This window comes from Podarcis vaucheri (genome assembly GCF_965113315.1).
Source record: "Podarcis vaucheri genome assembly, chromosome: 15".
NCBI lineage: Eukaryota > Metazoa > Chordata > Lepidosauria > Squamata > Lacertidae > Podarcis > Podarcis vaucheri.
The window spans coordinates 36,569,696-36,588,886 of record NC_138753.1 but is presented as its reverse complement, the minus strand read 5'-3'; the positions used below and the strand labels follow the sequence as shown (position 1 = coordinate 36,588,886).

Below are 19,191 nucleotides of genomic sequence, written 5' to 3'. Positions count from 1 at the left end.
TGATGTTCCCATAGCTCAGCTGGCCTTGCTATGCCTCAGCTCCCAGGTTCAGTCCCTGGTGTCTCCAGAATAGGGCTGGGAGAAGCTTGGAGAGCTTATGCCAGTCATAATTGTCAATATTGAGATAGACAACCTGGTTTAAGCCAGCTTCCTGTGTCCCTATGATAGATCATGGAGCGGGTTGACCCCTCAAGGATTATTTCTCTTAAGTTTGAGTCAGCCTCACCAGCTGTCTGTGAGGGCCAACTGGCCTCAATGAGAGTCAGCCTCCTGGGAGGGATTTGAAAACGGCCCATTCAGATATGTCACAAGTGGATACTTTTGTGGGCGCCTCAATAACTCCACATCTCTCTCTCTTTCTCCTCGCCCCCCTCCCCTTCCAAACTGCTGCCAAACCATTGGCCTTTTCTCATCATGGAAAACATTTGACGCCGTTCTAAGCTTCTGCCTCCATCTGCACTAGGATAATAAACAAAAGATGGCTTGAAAAGATGTGACATTTTTGAAAAGGGGGGATGGGGCCGGTCTGTGCGATTGTTTTAGAAGTGTGTACGGAGTGCTGGTTTGCAGGGTGCTAATGAATGGAACAGTTTCTTCCTCCTCCTCCCTCCCTCCCTTCACACTTGAAGCAGAGGCATGCTCCTCAATATGAGGAGAGGAGGGAAGGAAAAGGTTCTGCCTGCCTAGTGTGGCCTGGAGAGACCATTTGGCCTGGAAGAGGGAGTGTGGTGTAGTGGTTAGAGTGTTGGACTGTGGTATGCCCAGCATTGGAGGTGGTATGCCCCCAAATTCCAGTTCCTGGGATTCATAGGTGCGGAGAGTGCTGTAGTGCAGACCCTGGACTGATCCAATAGGCCTCTTCTTTGCTTTTTTGATCTCTCTGCATGGGAACCACACAACCTTTTGGGCCAGATCAAGCCTCAAATGCACTGCCATTTAAACTGGATTACACACAGTCTGCTCAAAAAGATCTAATGTGTTGTTGTTTTGCCATTTTAAATATATCTCATGAGTTTTTCAGGATTTTAAATATGAATTATTTTGACTATATCAATGATTAAACGTTTTCTTTGAAATTAGGTGGCCCCAAAAAATTATTCCTGAAAAGGCATTCAAAAATGCAAAAGAAAGAAAAAAGAGGAGAATCATACACCACAAAATGCCTCTTTTTTGTCAATGCATCCCATAAAAATGACTATTGTTATGAAGGGCTCATAAATAATCTGATTTTGGCATGCTTTCATATGAAACAGAAAATGAATAAATTAAACCTGATTTACAGCCCTTTTCTTTTTCTTTCTTTTCTTTTCTTTTTCTTTTCATTTTTATGAGAGCCGCTCTAAACATTTTATGTAACGTACGTGCCAGACAATGCAAGCCAAATGGCTCAAGGCTGTGGTGTTGATATTATATAAATTATAAGATGCTTTAATTTGCATAGTTTAATTAACTAATATCGCCAAAGAGAAATGGGGGGTGGGTGGGAGGAAGAGTAGTAGTAAGTGACTCCCTGCGCCTAACAAATCCAAGCCCTTCTTGAATATGACCCTCCACCCCATCTCCCCTCAAGCTTTTGGCTTTGCTCACCGTCAAGATGGCAGCTGCTTTCCATCACCTCATTGCCTCTTTTGCTTTCAGTGTCTCATTCTGAATCTTGTGGCTTTACTTGTTTCCTCAAAGTCTCAGCACTTTAAAAGGTGGTTGTATCACAGCTTCATGGTTAATTTTGGATTCTCAGTTATGCCACCACAACTTTTTTTTTTAACGCTTAATTTTTTAATTTTTTTTACCAACAACCAAAACGCAAACAGTGAAACCCCCCAGGCGGCTTATACATTGGGTATACAAAATCAATAATAACATATTCAAATCAACCATGTGTACAATTTTATATATGTTAACACTCCTCCCTCCACAAGGTTTAACTTTTAACATTTTAATTGCCCCAAATTGTTCAAACCTACCCCAATAATTCAATATCTTCTCAAACCAATCCTCCTCTTTCTCACTGACCTTAAACCCTTTCATCCTGTGTATCTTCACAGATATCCTAAAATTATAATATTATTCAGTTTTTTCCTCCATTGGTTCACCCCTAACTCTTCTGGATTTTTCCAATTACTCGCTATAACCTGTCTGGCTGCAACTCCCATCAATTTTACCCATTTACATTCCTCTTTTGTTTTTAACTCGGCGCTACTCAGACCAATAAGAACCATTAATTTAGATATTCCCACCTTCCTACCCACAATTCCTGATATTTCTATACCAAACTGTTTCCAAAATTCATTAACTAACGGACAATGCCACCACAACTGAAAAAGCCACCTGGTGCAGCAAACCAAAGAAGGCTCCCGCTGGATCAGGCCAGAGGCCATCTAATTCAGCATCTTGCTTCCTTCAGTGGCCAACCAGTTGCCTTAGGGAAGTCTGCAAGCAAGGCAACAAGGCAATAGCGCACTCCCACTATTGCCGATATTCAGAGGCATGCTGGTTCTGAGCCTGAAGGAGGCATATGGATCCAAACTACAAGAAAGAAGATTCCACCTAAAGATTAGGAAGAGCTTCCTGGCAGTAAGAGCTGTTCGACAGTGGAATTTGCTGCCAAGGAGTGTGGTGGAGTCTCCTTCTTTGGAGGTCTTTAAGCAGAGGCTTGACAACCATATGTCAGGAGTGCTCTGATTGTGTTTCCTGCTTGGCAGGGGGTAGGACTCGATGGCCCTTGTGGTCTCTTCCAACTCTATGATTCTATGATTCTATATAGCAAGGGATCTACTAGTAGCTTTCCAGGTGATTTGCAGTAGATCAACATGTATGTCTGAAGGCTCATCCATACTTTCTTTTAATATAGATAGTGAGCTTTCCATACCTCCTTTAATTCTTCACTGTTCATACATTGATCTCCTCCAGATAACTGCCCCCCGCACACACACACTTTCCCCTCCTACAATCCAGATTTTCTCCTTTTTGGAGTATATTGGTATGAGAAAATCTGGGTTGAGGAAGGCAATGGGTAGACCAGGAGAACATCCTATGGACTGTGGAGAAATAATGTGGCTATCCACATTATATGTCATTATGGATGAGCCCTTAGATTATAGCTAGGTTCAGTGAGATCTCTCCAAAATCAATAATTCTTTAATTGTATGCTGCAATGGGGAAAGTCTTTCTGAAATCTGCCATGCATGGGGTGTCTAGCACTCATTGTCCTAGTAGACCAATTGGGTTGATGGCTACACGTGTAGATCACAGTGAAAAGTAGCAATTACACCCTTCCTGGGAAGTGGGGATGCCTCTTAAATTACAGTTATCCGATTGCATTTTCCACAAAAAGCATCATTTTGCTCATAAAAGTTCTTCTTGTTGTTTTAAAAAAGAGCACACCAAAAAGGCATTAACTCATGTCACTCTGACCTGATGGCAGCCACTCGGTGTGTGTTTTGATCTGTTGCCCGTCCCTACAGAATAGAAGAGTGGTTTTCTTTTTTGGAAAGCACTTTGATAAGTGTGTTGAAGTTCTCCTCCCCTTGCGCAATCCATCCTGTAGAATTTCACACCAGGAAGCATCTCCATTACATCAACAACAGGAAGATCCCACTGGTTTGCCACAAAGAAAAACAGCTGTTAGTCACACATCAAGGGAATGGAAGAGAAGGGGGGGGATAAATCTCACCTCCCCCTTTCCCTCCACTGATGTTCACACAGTTCTTTAATGTTAGTCACTGGGCTGAGAAGAGAACAACGAGGCAATTGAAACTGCACAACTTGTGATCCAGTGCCTATCAGTTAATATTTGAGACGAGTGACTTCTTACCCCTCGTAAGCCAAAACATTGGAGAATGGCTGAGCGCTTGACTCTGAGCCACTGTGAATGGACCGACACTTACAACTCTTACTGTACAACCAAAGCATCTCCCTTCTTGCACTCATCCCTCTTCCATTACACCCAAATCTCCCAACATCCTGCCCCCCCCCTTTCTTTAAATTGCAACAGCAGCGGAGGGACTCCAGCCACGAGGAAAATAAAGGAGGTTTGTCTGTTGCCAGCATTGCTGTGAAGAAGGCTAGTGGATTGGAGGCAAGGTTGGGTGGACGTACAAGATGGCTAGTGACTCATCTAGTCAAGCATTCTGTTCTCACAGTGGCCAACCCCTTCCCCATAGGAAGCCAGCAAACAGTATTCTCCCCACCCCACTCCACCCACAACTAGTATTGGGAAGCTTCCTGCCTCCAGCCGTGGAGGTAGAACTTACGGATCAGGGTTAGTAGCCACAGAGAGCTTTATCCACCATGAATTTGTCTACTCCTCTTTCAAAGCCATCCAAGTTGGTGGCCATCTCTTGTGGGAAAGAATTCCATAGTTCAATTCTTCTCCAAGTTGGGTTGAAAGCTAAGCTAGAGAAGAATCTGGGGCCTCAGCTCTCCACTGCACTGCACTCGGCATCCTTAGCTAATACCCAAATGTCTCCTTGCTTTCCTGCTACATTATTGCTCTTTAGAAAAAGAAAAAGAAAGAAAGAACCCTAATTACAACTTTAAAATAAAACACTATTTTTATCAATGCCAGAAATCTATGCAGTATGCGGTTTTTTGAAAAAAAAGGGGGGGAAAGAAATCCCTTTTGCTTGTCATTTTACATCTTGCCGTTTTGTCAGTTGTTTTAAAACATGTCTCCTGCAATAAATAAGATCCTCTTTATGCACTTGCTCAGCGGCAAGAAGGGAGGCCCCCTTCCAGTTTGCAAGGTAGGACTTGCGTCGAGAGTTGGAGAGGCTGGTGGGAATCGCTGACACACATTTTCTTCCACACAGTCAGCTGAAAGGGTCTGTTATGATTTGAGTAAAGGCTCCCATCGTCTTGTTTAAAGGAGGCCTAATAGATGATGATTTACCCATAAAATAAAAGATGTGAAGCAAACATCCAAGAGCAAATGAAACCACTCCTTCTAAAAAGCCTTTGAGTCATCTTCGTTCCATTAAGGAAAGGAGCTTGATATATGAGATGTTCCTGCCTGGGGTTCAGCCGTCCAAGCTAAGTGGAGGACAGCCCTGACTCAGGACTTAATTTGAGCCAGACTGGGCCAGCGCTGCTATGAATCAACATGAAGCTGCCACTTTAGGCAACAGACTCTACAGAGGGTGCCATATCCCCGCCTCCAGTTTTTAAGGCTGCATACACACCATATATTTAAAGCACATCGCACCCCGCCCAAAGTATCCTGGGAATTGTAGTTTGCCAAGGGTGCTGGGAATTGTAGCTCTGTGTGGGGTAAACTGCTGTTTCCAGGATTCTTTGGGAAGGGGGTGTGCTTTCAATGTACACAGTCCAGTTCTCTTTTGAAAATTGCCTTCTGTGAATTGTAGTTCTGTGGGCAGACTACAGTTCCCGGGATTCTCCTTTGGGGACAAATGCAGCCCTCCAGGCCTCTCTGGCCCTGAAGACTCTTCCCCATGCCCCACACACAGAGGGGCCCCAACTTGAATAACATATTGGGAAGGCCCTGGTAAGTCCCACCCCATATACCGTCTTTTTCGCTCTATAGGACGCACTTTTTCCCCTCCAAAAATTAAGGGGAAATGTGTGTGTGTCCTATGGAGTGAATGCAGGCTCCTTGGCTTCAGCGATAGCAACGCGAAGCCTCCGAAGCGCAGAGGGAGGGTTCCCTCTGCGCTCCGGAGGCTTCGTGTTGCTTTCGCTGAAGCCTGGAGAGCGAGAGGGGTCGGTGCACACTGACCCCTCTCGCTCTCCTGGCTTCAGGGATAGCCGCCTGAAGCCTGCGGAGCGCAGCGCAAGTTCCCGCTGCACTCCACAGGCTTCAGGTTCCTTTTGCTGAAGCTGAAGACCTAATCACATGTTGTCATCCTCCAGACTTTCCGTGGAGAGAGCATACCGAGAAGAAAGTACTTCACACAGATTGTTGGAATCAGTCTGTCTTGGGAGACTATGGAGTGTGTGCTGGGGAATTTCAGGGCCTGCTGTGGCTGCAGAGACAGGTAACTCTGGGTCTGGAAACCAAGCCTTGCGAGGAGCGCTTGAAGGAGCTGGGCACGTTTAGCCTGGGAAACAGGAGAATGAGAGGAGATATGATAGCCATCTGCAAATATCGTATGGCCTTTCACATGGAAGAAGAAGAAGAGTTTGGATTTGATATCCCGCCTTTCACTCCCTTTTAAGGAGTCTCAAAGCAGCTAACATTCTCCTTTCCCTTCCTCCCCCACAACAAACACTCTGTGAGGTGAGTGGGGCTGAGAGACTTCAAAGAAGTGTGACTGGCCCAAGGTCACCCAGCAGCTGCATGTGGAGGAGCGGAGACGCAAACCCGGTTCCCCAGATAACGAGACTACCGCTCTTAACCACTACACCATACTGGCTCCAGCAACCACACTGGAAGAGGGAACAAGCTTGTTTTCTCCTGCTCCAGAGGGTAGGACTCAAACCAATGGCTTCAAGTTACAAGAAAGGAGATTGTGACTAAACAAACGGAAAAACTTTCTGACAGTAAGAGCTGTTCACTAGTGGAACAGCCTCCCTCAGAAGGTTGTGGACTTTCCTTCCTTGGAGGTTTTTAAGCAGAGGTTGGATGGCCATCTGTCATGGATTCTTTAGCTGAGATTCCTGCATTGAAGGGGGTTGGACTAGATGACCCCTGGGTCCCTTACGACTCTACCATTCTATGATTCGATAACTGCTGCTTCCTGTGTTGTTTTTGATACATGAGCAGCAACCAAGTGACCTCTCTGGGGTGCAAGCCTGGCAGTGTGTAAGGAAGTCCTGAGCTGTCCAGACAACAAGCCCCCCTCTCAGTCTTGCTGATGTGGTCCATAGGAAAGCAGAGCAATATGTTTCGCACCAGCTCATCTGCAGGAGTTCCTGGAAGGAGGCATGCAAATGTCATCCAACCATTTTAGGGACCTCACTCTGGATTTGTGTAGGCTTTGCTCCTTAGCCTTTTCTTCTCCCAAAGGTGTCCCACAAGGCAGCGGGTATGGATTTTTCCTCAGGGTTTGCTCCCAAAGCCTTCCTTAAAAAAGAGTACAGCTGCAAAGCAGTGGAGGTTTAGGATCAGAGTTTGCCTTCTCCTAGGTGGGCTACCTTCCCAGGGTGGTGAGCCCCATCTGCCCCTCATTTTCCTCTACAGTACATGCAAAAACTGCCTTCTTGATCACGGGACCCACTATTGGTCTCATCCACTCCATCCACTGGTGTGCTGGGCCCAGGGGTTAACCCGAGCAATGCGGTCCAGGTCCAGTCCCGAATCCAAGGATTCCACGAGGAGTCAGTCCAAAGGGCCAAGGCAGGAAACCAGGCTAGGTCAGGCACAGGGTAACAGGCAGGTTCCAGCAAGCAGCCATGTTGCTCCCACAACCTGGGTCGGGGTCTGGCAGCCTTTGATCTCTGATGGGGTAACAGCTGGTCCTGATCCCCCGATGACTCACCTCCCTGTCTCGCCCAAAGGCAAGCACTGCTCCTGCAAGTACTCAGGTCTCTCCTTCTCTCAGACCTGAGTCTCTGCAGCTCAGGAGATGCGGGTGGGTTACTAGACCCAGAGGCCACCTCAGCCTCTCCTGACCCAATTGGTAGTGGAGCAGCTGTAAGTGATGGCCCAGCTGGAGGCAACGAGGTCATCCCCACATCTGGAGCCAGGGGAGGTTCAGGCCCCTGACTCGGCCCAGCTGGTGCTGGTAGCAAGGGAACCTGTGCAGACTGGGGCTCTTCAGAATCAGGCCCCAGACTCAGTTCAGCTGCCGCCTGAGGCAAAGTATCCAGTGCGGACCGAGACTCCTCTGGCTCTGAGTCTGAGCCCGAGTCCCAGGCCATCACACCTGGTGCCTGTAGTGATGACCAACAACTTGATGGACTTTAAAAGGACATTAGACAAGTCCATGGAGGATACAGCTGCCAATGGCCACCAGTCATCATGGCTATGTGGTACCTCCAGTACCATTTGCTGGGGGATTATGGGTGTGAGTGTGCTATTGTGCACCCAACCTACTTGTCAGTTTTCCAGACATATCTGACTGGCCGTTCACTGTGAGACCAGAAGGATGAACTGGGTGGGACTTTGGACAGAAGGCCTCGTTTTATGTTCTTCTGCTTGAACCTGGTAAGTTATGCATACAAAGCACGCGCTCCATCACTGACCAATGACCATTTCCCCAGGGAGGAATGGCGAGTGGGTGAGCACCAGGAGCTTGCCTCCTCGACATCAGCTGCAGTGGAAACTGAAAAGGTGAGAAATGGAACAAAGCGTAAGAATCAGTTTGGGAAGAAGTCTGGAAGAGACTGGGAAACCCTGTCATGAAGCCTTCAGGGGTAGATCCTGAAATATATGGGGTGAACAGGAATGGCACATTATGATGGGCAGTTGGAAAATCATGAGCAGAACTAAGCGGAAAGCATCAGGAAGACCCAGAATAGGAAGTAGCTGATTAAAAGACCAGGAAGTCTCCTGCAGGAAATTTGCAACAGAAATCTCTTCCTTCCTCAATATATGAAGATCAGATTTGAAAGAAGAAAGGATATGCCCTGCCAAAATAAAACACCCTTCTGAACAAAGTGTTTCTTTAAAAGCACAGGTGTGACTTTGACAACAGGATACCATGACGGGCATCTTCTCCCATGGTCCCTGCGGAATGTGAAGCATCATCTATTAGTTGCTTCAGACATAGCATTTTGCCCAGGATTTCCCAGACCCACAAGATCAGGCCCTGTTATTCCTCAGTTCCTGTTTTCACCTTTTTCAGTTCTTTTATCGTGCTGCTTGCTTTTATTACAAAGTTTCACTAGCTCTATGTTGTTTTTGTACACCAAAGTCTCCGGGATTCTTTGGGGAAAGCCACAACTGCTCAAAGTGGTGTGATACTGCTTTAAATACATACGGCGCATGGAGCCAAAGTGTCCATCATATCCTGGCTTTTCAAAAGGCTTTTTTTTAATAAATAAAAATAACTGTTTTAGGATATGTGTAATGAGAAAACATGAGTTTGCCACTGATGATGATAGCTTCCTTCAAAGAGTTAGGGCATTGGCCACCACAAAAATCACTTGGGGAAGTCAGTGTTACTCCTTTATCCATCATTACTGACATGTTTCCTGTGCTAGTGACTCTGCAGACAGGTCTGTTATTGATGGACCTTTTCCAGTGGTCTCTTGCCATCACTTACAGCCTGTGTGTGTGTGTGTTTTTCTCTTTCATTCTTTCAAGTGAAAAAACAAAACAAAACATTGGTTATCATTGGGGTGGGTGGAGAAGCCCTTTTGAAAGCCCATTTTTTGTGTGTGGAATGCCTTTAAACTACTGGAACAAGGCCGGAAATATGTGCAAGGCGTGACGGACACCCTAATCTATGTGTTCAACACGGAAATCTCACCAACATGTAATTACAAGTTGCTGAAAGATCTTAAATGAAGGAGAGGGAGAGAGAAAACAAAGTCCCTCATCGGGCGGGATTGCATTTCAGTGTACGGAGCCCAAATGACTGCATGAAAGTTTGAACACTGGGTAGCCAAAGAGGCCGTTTGTTCCGCAAAACAGAAAACTTCACCATGTGCAGCTTTCCCCATCCCTGTCCATCACAGGCCTGATGGGAGAAACAGTGCCAGGTAAAAAATTCCCTTCTGTTTTATGCCTTAAGGTACATGAGGCCTCTTATGGCCTGGAATTTAATAGGAACATAATGGGTAGGAAATATGTCCTCCCAAGCAGCACTCTCCCTACTCTTTCTTTTTATCATTCCTGTTAATACCACCAAAGTTCTGGCTCACATGCCAATCATTATGTCCCCAAAACGGTACCACGCAGAAGAAAGAAAAGGGGTATCAGCAGGCTCAGGAGAACACCAAGGCTTGCAAACACGTGAGAGAGAGAGTGTTTGCGTGTATGTACATGTGGAGCCTCCTTACATGGGGAAAAGGGAAAGTGGGGGGCAGCAGAGTTCAGATCTGGAACTGGGAGCTGCTCAGCCAAGCCTCAAGCCAGATCCAAAGTGCAAAGGGAGGAAGATTGTACTGTCTGCAGGAAGAAGAGGAGGAAGCAGGAAATGCAGGGGAATTTGAGCAAGGGCAGAGGGCAGAAAGGAAGTGAGGGATTTGTTTGAAGGCACTTTATCACTTCCATGCCCTGCCCCATTTTGTTTTGTTCCTGGAGCTGGCACTACTTCCCACACCAACATCCTTCCCGTCTCCAAAGGGGTGAGGGCGGTCTGGAGCATAGCTGTCAACTTTCCCTTTTCTTGCGAGGAATCCTATTCAGAAAAAGGGAATTTCCCTTAAAAGAGGGGAAATGTTGACAGCTATGGTCTGGAGAGCAGCCACAGTGTGTGGTCCCTCCCACAAGGCCCAAGGCAAGCTTTGCCTCACATGATTCGACAAATAACAACATATTTCACATTACCGCTCCCATCCTCAAGGTCTTTTCTCTGAAGTTAAGTCCTATTGATTTTGGTAGAGCGAACTTTTAAGTAAGCACACTAAAAATCACAGCCTTGTTCTGTTCTCTAGTATATATGGTTCAGCTGTACTTGAAATGTACTTGGGGAAAGTGGCTTTCCTTCAAGGAACCACCAGGGCAAACAGTCGGGTGAGGGGCTGGAGGGGGTGCAGTTCTTGTTGAAGGTGGAAGCAAATGCCCTTGCCATGCCCCAACTCTGGAACCCCTTATAAGGGGAAGAGCCACAGTGGCTTTCCATCCAAGACGACTTCAGGCATATCACATTAGCCAATGATGCACAAAGGAACTGCTACAGTATTTCCCATGGCAGTGGCAACTAAAGTCCATTGGGTCTGGTAGGGTGTAAGCCAGGAGGTCAACAGTAGGTGGCGCTAGAGTCAATGGCAGGCAGACCTAGGTACTTCTAGTACTACCCTCCTTCCTGGGCTACACAGAAACTAAGGACAAGGTAGGGGTGCCACCCCCTGGACTAGTTGTAAGGAAGGCTAATTCATGTTGATTATTTTGTATTTAATAACAACAACAAACAATTAGTATTAGTATCAGTATCAGTATTAGTATTAGTCAGTGCTTTTTTTCTAAAAAAAAAATGTTTAGGGATATTCTCATTTTCCTACTCATATTGAAATACTGCCCCCCAATGAGGCCAACCTTAGATTCACAAAATGTTTAGGGGTATGCGTCCCCCTGCACATGCCCCCTCAAAAAAAGCACTGGTATTCGTATTTATTACTTATACCCTGCCCATCGGAGTTGGTTGCCCCAGTCACTCTGGGTGGTTTCTGACAGAACATAAGAAACACAGTGAAACATCAAACATTAAAAACTTCCCGATACAGGACTCCTTTCAGATGTCTTCTAAAAGTCAGATAGCTGTTTATTTCCTTGACATCTTATAGGAGGGCACTCCACTACCGAGCAGACCCTCTGCCTGGTCCATTGTAACCTCACTTCTTGCAGGGAGGGAACCACCAGAAAGCCTTCTGAGCTGGACCTCAGTGTCCGGGCTGAGCGATGGGGGTGGAGATGCTCCTTTAGGGCTGAGGCCATTTAGGCCTTTAAAGGACAGCACCAACACATTGAATTGTGCTTGGAAACATACTTGGAGCCAATGTAGATCTTTTAGGACCGGAGTTACACAGTCCTGGTGGTTGCTCCCAGTCATCAGTCTGGATTAATTAATTGTATTTTCTGAGTCACCTTCAAAGGTAGCCCCATGTAGAGAGCATTGCAGTAGTTCAAGCAGGAGATAAACAGAGCATGTGCCACTCTGACAAGAGGTTTTTAAATGTTGAAATTTGCCTTGGGAGAAAGGCAGGATATAAACTCAATTAAAAAAAAAATAAGTCTTGTGAGGACTATTTGTCTTCACATGCGAATGGTGTATCATGAGAAAATGGAAACAAGCAGTTTGAACAATCCAAGTGTGCCATTTGTGCACCTTGAGTTTTTTATGTTCAAATTACAGACTTGTGAGATGCAACGAGTGCTTTTAGCACATGGAAATGGGCTAAGTCCTTCACTGTGCCTTCCCCTATGCATAACAATCTTTCAGAGCTAGAAAATCGGTCATTAAATCACTCTGAAAGATCATGTCTAAGAACCTGGGGTGGGGGAAAGGCCTTATGTTCTGTTGAGTCAATGCTGGGTTTGATTTGATTTCCATTATCCATTTGTTTGTTTTTCCTTTTAAGTCATATACTCTTTTTTTAAAGGCACTTTCTATTGTGTTGCCTTTTCTTTCCAAGAAATCACAAAAGTATGCAACAGGAATATGGAAAGCTGTGTCGTTCCAAATCTACATTATTATTATCTGACTGACTCTCCAAGGTTTTTGACAGGGTCTTTCCCAAAATCACCTGGAGATGACAAGGATTGAAGCTATTTGTGCTCTGCCACTGAAGTGCAGCCCTTCCCCAGCCACGAGGACTATAAAAAGCTGTCTAGTAGGACCAGGCATCGGACTTCGCATACCCCAACCCAAATAACAAGAGACCAATGAGACTGGTTTGGGGTCAAAACATGCCACAATTTTATTGAATACGGATGAAAGAGGTTTGGCTTGGGCATGGGGTAATCAAAATACTTCCAGCCCACCTGCCAGAAGTGACGCGTGGTCGATCCAGGTGGGGGCTCCTAAAACTTACATCCAATAGGGTGACCCCCCCACAGGGACCGCCATCTGGGGGAGTGCCTTCAGCCCTGGCCCCCGCCTGGGCATACAGACATAACCATTCCCCCCAGATCCCTTTCATGGGATACCCCAGCGTTTGGAGGGGCAGGCAGAGACTACAACCTCCCAGTGGCGTAGCATGGGTTGTCAGCACCCGGGGCAAGGCAAGTAATTTGCACCCCCTAACCTGTGGATTTGCGCCCCCTAACCCTAACCCCCAGATGTTGCGCCCGGTGCGGCTGCCCCCCCTGCACCCCCCACGCTACGCCACTGCAACCTCCCCTCCATCCAAAACAAAGGATTGCCCCAATGCCCAACCAGTTGTGATGATTGCTATCCAGTAGGCAAAGCCACCAGGTCAGTGCCAATTAGCCCAGTGGGCAAATTCCTATCCGGCCCCTTGAAGGATGGCAACCACTGTAGCCACAGGAAAGTCACTGACTATCAGCTTAAACCCAGGGTAGGTGGGCAGGGAAACCCGGCACAGGAACAAACAGGCTGAGCCCCCAGGTGCTGGCTGCTTAAATGAGGGAAGCCCACCATTGACTGTGTTGGCTCTGCCCCTGGCACAGTCCAAGCCCTGGCCTGCATCCCCATTTGCCAAAGCAGGGAGCAGGCCAGGATACAGTTCCTGATGGGCGGGTGGGGCTTATGCCCTCTCCACCAATCTGGAAGGGCACAGCCGGCTTGAATTCCTTCCTCCATCCTGCAATACCGCCGCACGAAAAGGGTGAGCCGGCTTATACGTATCTTTCTCTGCATCAGATGCTCTACCAATGAGGTTATTGGATGAATTGCCCATATAGTTAGTGCTGTGCTCAGGATAGCAGAAGCAGAGTGTATGTTTAAAACGTGTATCTGAAGAAGTGTGCATGCACACGAAAGCTTATACCAAGAACTAACTTAGTTGGTCTTTAAGGTGCTACAGGAAGGATTTTTTTGTTTAAAACGAAGGAATCATCAGAAATAATAATTCCCCATAATAGTCTGTTGAACAGCATTCATCATCATCTTTGATCTCCTGATGACAGTTTGTTGCTGCTGAAACTACCTTGAGCTGGCAGCTTTCTTGCCAATAAAGTAGCGACAGTCCCTGGTCATTGTTTCACTACCTTTCCTCTTGATTGCCAGCTTTGGACAGACTTATTCATTAAGAAAAATGTCCCTGAGAGCCATCAAAACAAGGGTGCTTTAATTATTCTTATACATTTGGGTGCTTTCAGCAAAATAAACTCTCAGATAGTGAAGGGACTTTGGAATAAAGTAGACAGCTAAAATAAACCACATTGGAAGAGCAAGTTGGCTAGAGGAATTTTTGGCAATAGGAAACACACACACGTACACAAAATAGGGTGCAATATCTTAGGAACTCTGACAGCCCAGAAACTCCCAAATACATTTCTTGTCTGATATGCCAAATGTCGTAAAGCTGCCCCGAAACCCAGTATCCAACCTCTGGCAGTGGCTAACGCAACTCATGACTGAAGAAATATGTAATAGCCTAAGATTTAAAACCATATATCAAACGCTTTCGATTGTGTCCATATTTTATTGTTGAAAGGGGATTGTCAGATGAGCCTTTGATCACATTTGATGAAACTTCTTCATATCCCACTGTGTCAGTTCTGCTATGGTGAAGCATTCTGTTTCAGGAGCCAGGATTTAGGGGAATACATAAAGTCAAGAAGCTACATCTGAACTAGTGCAACAAGACTGTTTACATTTTGTCCACCACCTCTCTAGCATAGGGAGGGTATCATTTGGTGCTTCACTTCAGGCATCAAAATGTCTTGGGCCAGCTCCACCATTCATTTTCTCATTGCTCTGGAATCCTCTTACATCACCAGCTATCATCTCATCCCTGTTCCAGCTGCTGAAGAGACAAGCTGCTTAAACAAAACAAAAAACAAAACTGAACAATGACTTATCTCTTCAGCAGCAAGAACAGAGGCTATGAAAATGACCTGAAAAGATCCTGTGTGATTCCTGCCCATGCACAGAACCCATCTCCTTTGGTCATCCAGCCAGCATGACTTAGAGATGTAGGCATTAGTAGATTCAAAACTTTCCATGCCTCAAGTCCATCTGCTGCTTCCTAGTTACATTATGATAGAGAAATGGTACAGAATCATAATCATTGCTGTCTTTGCTCTTGTTAGCTCTAGGTTTTTTGTGGAGCAGGAGGTGACAGGTAAATGGAAGAAATTTGGCTCAGCACACACATTTAAAGGTGAATCCACTTAACTGAGACTTCCTGAGACTTCCTCACACAAGCCAAACTGCAGTCAGGCTCTGAAATTCGTATTCCTCTTAATTCTGCACTACAGTTCTCCAACCGAAACAGGCACTGTCTTGTGAAAATTTGCATATTAGCAGGAATTCACATTAAAATGCTGAAAATGTTCAATGAGTTAGGTTGGTTGGTTGGTTGGTTGGTTGGCTGGCTGGCTAGCTAGCTAGCTAGTTAGTTAGTTAGTTAGTTAGTTAGTTAGTTAGTTAGTTAGTTAGTTACCGTATTTTTTGCTCTATAAGACTCACTTTTTCCCTCCTAAAAGGTAAGGGGAAATGTGTGTGCGTCTTATGGAGTGAATGCAGACTGCGCAGCTATCCCAGAAGCCAGAACAGCAAGAGGGATTGCTGCTTTCACTGCGCAGCAATCCCTCTTGCTGATCTGGCTTCTGAGGCTCAGAATATTTTCTTTCTTGTTTTCCTCCTCCAAAAACTAGGTGCATATTGTGGTCTGGTGCGTCTTATAGAGCGAAAAATACAGTAGGAAAATGATGCAGAAATGTGAAGAACTGAAGCATTGGGAAAATCAGAAACTGGGAGAAACCAAAATGGGGCATGTTCACCCATCCGTACCTGTGAAAGGAGTCATTCACATCTCATTACCTGCCCCACCTTTGTGCATGCATATTTCTTTGTCATTTTCTTCCAACTTGAATTACTCTTAAGCAATTGTTATGTTTTGCTTTGCTGCTGTTTTCCTTTCCTTCCCTTCCCTTCCCTCCCTCCCTCCCCAGCTTTGTTCTTGCTTCTCTCCTGAACTTGAATGGCTCCCCTTTGAGGAAAACACACACACACACAGCCAACTCCCATCCCTGCCATCACCGCCGTTCGGTTCGAATCAGGCTTGCGGTCAGTTTCAGAGAAAGGTCTCGCAATGAGGTAGAACTGACAGATCCGACAAGCAGAGTGATTGATTGTGGTTGGGAAAGTGGTACTTGAAGCATGCCATGTGACAAGCCTACTTCGCTCAGGGGAGGCCTGCCAAGTCCTCCTTCCCAGAACTCTGAGCACGTGGGTCCCAGCTGTAATGGGCGGCCGTAGATGCTTAATAATAGCAACATTGTTGCAAACTAAAGCATCTGCCAGGATCTAATATGATTAATTATACAGCTTGCTCGCTCGGCTTTTTTTTTCTTTTCTTTTCTTCAGGAGGTAGCGGTAACCTAAAACCTGTGTTCTGCGATTTAGGGAAGAAATGGCAAGGCTCTGGTTCCTAGGAATGGACGCTCGTAGGTCTGCGATGTGTCTACTCACAGTCAGGAAAGCTCTCCTGGAAGCCTTTTCATCTCCATCCTGCCCAGCCGCTCAGCCAACAATTGCCGTGTGGTGTTCCATTGGCAAATTCCACGCCGTCGCTTAGAAATACATAAAAGGAAGTAGGAAACTGTCAAACAATCTGAGTTATAAATCTGTTAGTGGTGTGGCATGCCAATCAGAGAGGCAGGTTTACTGGGGTTTCAGCGGGTAATTTGTTCCAGATAAGCCATGGGGTTTTTTAAATTTTATTTTTAAATATCGTAGCAATTACATCACCCCAAACATACCATGTACTAACCCTTTCAATTTTCCACCCTACGGACTGACAGACTGGTTCAGTCTGTGCTGGCTGATATAATGCTTCCTTTATACATGAGAATTCATCTGACTGAGGCCATGATTCTCCAAACCATGTCCTTCAGGGCAACCTTTGCCAGGCTGGTGCCCTGAAGATGTTTTGGACTACAATTCCCATCGGCCCCAGCCAACACGACCATGCTGCTGGAGCTGATGGGAGCTGTAGTCCAGGAACATCTACAGGGCATCAAGTTGGCAAAGTCTGCTTCAGAGTAATCACGCAGAACACACTGAACTGAACATGTAGAGAAAGGCCTGAGGGCTGGACTCAAGGACTTCAAGCCCACAGAAATTCAACCAGTGAATTTGTTCCCAAATATAAAATTGCAGAAGCCTCCCTTGGGGGAAACAGGCTAACCATAATTGAAAATAATATATTGCTTTGCACACCTCAATTATCCGACTGCTGAGGTTCCAGCACTTACTTTGGGATTTGGTTTCCTTGGAATTGGGTTACTGGAGACTGATTGGTGTTTTGTAATATAAGATTTATTTACACATATATGCCAAAGGAACTTCAGAGGAAGAATACAATGTGAAACAGCTGAATTATAATTCAACAAGAAGTTTGATGTCATCACTTGTGGGTTACATTGAGACATGTTTCACGTAGCTCACCAATGCCAGAATATTTGTGCTATCTAGGACTGTTTCTTGCAAACTGTTCCCTGCCAAACTACAAGTACTGATAAAATCACCCCAGCAGTTATCACCAGCCTGCTACTGCGTAAGGATAAAGGTATACTTAAAGGTATGTCTCATTGCCATTCAACTCCAGCTTTACCATTTATATTCTGATATATCTGCCAAGTAAGATATATTGCACCACCGGAGGCCACCTTTTAATTCTCATTGTCAGCTGGAATTGAACTTCAGGTACCGCTAGGTGTATCCAATGTGAGTTCAACTCAGAGTGGAGCCATTGAAGTCAATGGACATGGCTGATTCAGGTTCAATAGTTCCAACGGGTCTACTTTAAGAAGAACTTAGTTGGCGACAACTAATATATCCCCACGGCGGGGTGCGCTCCCGTCGTTTGGTCCCAGCGCCTGCCAACCTAGCAGTTTGAAAGCACCCCCGGGTGCAAGTAGATAAATAGGGACCGCTTACCAGCGGGAAGGTAAACAGTGTTCCGTGTGCTGCGCTGGCTCGCCAGATGCAGCTTGTCACGCTGGCCACGTGACCCGGAAGTGTCTGCGGACAGCGCTGGCTCCCGGCCTATAGAGTGAGATGAGCGCACAACCCTAGAGTCTGTCAAGACTGGCCCATACGGGCAGGGGTACCTTTACCTTTAATATAACCACATGTGTCCAGATTCCTTCCTCCCCCCCCCCTATTTTCCCATCCATCCATTTAGATTGATAGAAACCTTTGGAGATAGGAACTTGCCCATCTTTCCAACTCCATAGAGCACCCCGTAGGTTGATGGCATCATATGTCATGATAATCAGGGCCGGCCCTACTGTTTGACTGTAATGGTAGGGGTTGGCCCTGATTGGCCCATGAGGTGGACATCTTGATTACTGGATGCTGGGGGTTTTGTATGCCATGCAGCTTGTTGCCCTCTCTTGTGGTGCAGGATTCTGTCCTGTCACCAATAATGACGCCTGGTCGGCTTCTGTATGAGGAATCAGAGAATTGTAGAATTGTAGAGTTGGAAGGGGACCAAAGGCCATCTATTCAAAACCCCTGGAATGCAGGAATCTCAGCTAAAGCATCCATGACAGATGGCCATCCACACTATGCTTAAAAACCTTCAATGAAAGAGAGTCCACAACCTCCCGAGGGAGACTGTTTCAGTGTCGAACAGCTCTCACTGTCAGAAAGTTCTTCCTGATGTTTAGTCAGAATCTCATTTTTTATCTGGAAGCCATTGGTTCCCTCTTCCATGTGACAGCCCTTTAGATATTTGAAGATGGCTACTGTATCTCCTCTCAGTCTCCTCTTTCCAGGCACCATGGCACCATCTTGTTGTTTGCTTCAGGCAGCCAATGGCCAGCTCTCAATACAACCACAACATTCATCCCCATCAAGTAGCAAATTCAAATGCTGTGTAGACAAGATTGGGGATAATACAGGGCCACAGAAAAGCAAGGGAGATATCGCCCAAGGGGGGACTATTCATGCTTAGCGGTCACAGAACACTGAGTGTCAGCTGGGAGCAAAAAATGAAAATGTGGACAAAGGAATAGAACAGAACAACTTGCAAGAAGGTGTGGCTGGTTGTTGTGAATGGCTGATAGGAGCACTACTGTTAGGAAGTAAGCATATTCAGCAGCATTTTCTTGCAGGATCCACTTATAATAACACAGTTTCCCATAAGAAACCCTGCAGCTATGGTCCTACTGTATAATATCCATGAACACAACAGGGTTGTAGCCACAAACTCCTACTCAGAGGAGACCCATTAAAACTGGTGGGTCCAAGTTAAGACCTCTTAATTTCAACAGGTCTACTTTGAGTATGACTAGCACTGGTTACAGCTCATCATTTGGGGGGGTGGGGGTTAGTTTGCTAGAGCCACTTTTCCTCAGCTATGTGAGTGCTCTAACTCATATCAGGCACATGCTGAAATCTTAGCTCCACGGCCACTTGACTCAGCTGTGACTTTGAAGGAATTGCTAAGCTTGTGTCTGGACACATACCTGAGAAGCATTTGCAACTC

General features: G+C 45.9%; 1 long non-coding RNA gene across 2 annotated transcripts; it reads right to left on the bottom strand.

Annotated features, from left to right (window-relative positions):
* Nucleotides 1-5,844: 5,844 nt before the first annotated feature.
* LOC309519629 lies at nt 5,845-16,711 on the bottom strand. 2 transcript variants are annotated; one of them, XR_014213906.1, is made up of 4 exons: nt 16,468-16,711; nt 16,167-16,267; nt 7,994-8,222; nt 5,845-6,056 (listed from the first exon to the last, which is right to left on the bottom strand). It is a non-coding gene; the product is annotated as an uncharacterized lncRNA (long non-coding RNA). The 2 variants fall into 2 exon arrangements; XR_014213907.1 differs by having other exon boundaries at nt 7,994-8,210.
* Nucleotides 16,712-19,191: the final 2,480 nt, after the last annotated feature.